The following is a 2,639-nucleotide window of genomic DNA, read 5'->3' as shown; positions in this document are numbered from 1 at the left end:
TAACTGCACAGAAGTTCTGTCTCCTTCTGTTCATGCTCGTGTTGTTTCCACAGAGCTGCAGGACTTCCTGTCGCAGTGAAAAACGAAACCACAGCGAGTAACAACACCCGGTGTTCCAGTTTAACCAGCCTTGTTTGCTCTATTTACGCTCCAGATGTTCCGTTCGCAGATTTGTCACAACCAGACTGTCTGTGTGTGACAATAAAGATGCTACATGGAGAAGACCTCGCCGAGAAACGCAACCATCAAAGTCTATATCCATGTCAGTATGATGTACCGAAAGCGAAACCAAATGTGCTGAGCACAATAAAAAACACACATTTCTATGTAATTATATTTGTTTCACAATCCTGAGCATGTAATGAGAAATTTTGAGCACAGAAAAAAATCTTTAGCAAATAAACACCTTTGTTTGCTTACGATAGGTTTTTATTTGCTAAAGATTTTTTCCTGCACTCAAAACTTCCCACTACGCGCTCAGGATTGTGGCACAAATATAATTCTATATATTTCTAGTCTGGTGAGAGGATTCAGAACCATGTAGTCCAGATGTAAAAATACTCATTGTGCCACCGATCAGCTCCATGAGGATCCTTCTCATTCCTACAGATCTGTTCCATTCAGCCAGATGTTTAACTCCTGGTGGTTATTCAGGAAACACGCCCGGAGCAACTGCTGATAGTCACAACTTAACACAGACACACGCTGCCTGTTTGATAACGACACACAAAACATATTATTCTCTGAGCAACAAAACCCACAACATAGAAGCACGTTGTGTTGTGTCGTGTGTCAGTCTGTGCATTCAGTGTCAGAGATCCAGAGCAGAAGTTGAAGCTTAACTCGGGTCTGTTCACTGAAACACACACAGCAGCCTCCCACCACAACAACACGCAGCACACCATTAGTCTGGTTTGATGAAATCATCAGAACAAACTGAGGCCACGTTGTCAGAACTCCTCACTGAGAAAACACTACTAACACGTCCAGACACACAACACAACATACAACACAACACAACGTGCTTCTATGTTGTGGCATTTGTTGGTCAGACAATAACATGTTTTATTATCAAACAGGGTGTGTCTGTGTTAAGTTGTGACTATCAGCAGTTGCTCTGGACGTGTTTCCTGAATAACCACCAGGTTGTTAAACACCTGACAGAATGGAACAGATTTGTAGGATTGAGAAGGATCCTAATGGGGGCTGATCGGTGGCACAATGACTAACATCTGGACTATATGGTTCTGAATCCTCGGACCAAACTAGAAAAATGTGTTTTTTTATTTGCTGTCTGTAGATCATACTGACATGGATATAGACTTTATTAACGACTGATGTTTGCGTTTTTCGGCGAGCTCTTCTCCATGTAGCATCTCTATCGTCACACACAGACAGCTCTGGTCGGGAACAATCTGCGAACGGAACATCTGGAGCATAAATAAAGCGAACAAGGCCGGTTAAACTGGATCAACGGCAGCGCTAAACAGCCTCGTCATTTTGTCCGAATTTTTCGAGTGTCTGACGCAGAAATGAAAAGCTTTCACGGTCAAATGACTGAATAAAGTCNTCCTGGAGGACAACCAGATGCAGAACTGTGACTTGGATAACGATTTGTTTTCCTACAAGACAATGAGCCGACACAAATACAGCTCCACAGAAATGGTTTTAAGACAACAAGACGAATATTCTGGAGGCCCAGTCAGAGTCTGGACCTCAGACTTGGACTTGAAAAGGGCTGCTCCCTCTGGATCCCTGTGCAACCTGAACAGTTTTACAAGGAGTGAGGTAAAAGTGCAGCGTCCAGATGTTCAGGCTGATGGATCAATACGGGCTCAATGCTGGACTTGCAGCCAAATTTGCATTCACTAAACACTGACTTGACAAGAGTGAATACTTATGCAGTCACTTATTTTAGGCTTTATATTTTTGACTCGTTGACATTACTTTGTAGAAATGTATTCCCAATTGGACATGAAAGAGTCTCTTATTTTGTAAATTCTAGTTAAACAGCCAAATTAAATGGCTTTTACTGATTAATTGTTGAAAAGCAATTACAGGAAGAAAACACACGTACAAGGTGGTGAATGCTGTTTGAAGGCACTGTATTAATCCTGGAGGACCTTCTTGTGGCTGATATTGCTCAGAACAATTCCAGTAATATGAGAATAAATGCAGTGCCTCGCAGAACAGCAGTAAGACACGAGTACACATTAGTATGAAGAGAAATAAGGAAGCTCCCATAAAGTTACAGCAGAAAAGCGTTTTACAGTCAAACGTTGTCCCACATAAAAGACAAAACTCGTATTTGTAAAGATCCAAAGATGTAAACGTCATCTACAACGTTATTCACCTTTTGCTTTTATAGTCAACGTGTACATTTACACTTGTTCTGTGATTTTACGAGGTTTTATTTGTAATTTAACTCTGTACAATAACAGTTCAAACATTATTGCCCATTTTACAGTCTTTAATATGTTTTTGAATATTGACAAATATCTGTTAAATCATGTTTTTTTTATATAAGCACCTTAAAAACTGTATAATTTTACAGTCAAACATTGTAAAAGAACATATTATTGTTTGTAAAAATGCAGATCTTTGATGTGGATGTTATTTACAGTAGGAAACTAAAACAT

This window comes from Stegastes partitus, unplaced genomic scaffold, assembly GCF_000690725.1.
Source record: "Stegastes partitus isolate 25-593 unplaced genomic scaffold, Stegastes_partitus-1.0.2 Scaffold1332, whole genome shotgun sequence".
Classification (NCBI taxonomy): Eukaryota; Metazoa; Chordata; class Actinopteri; family Pomacentridae; genus Stegastes; species Stegastes partitus.
This window is presented reverse-complemented; position numbering follows the sequence as displayed.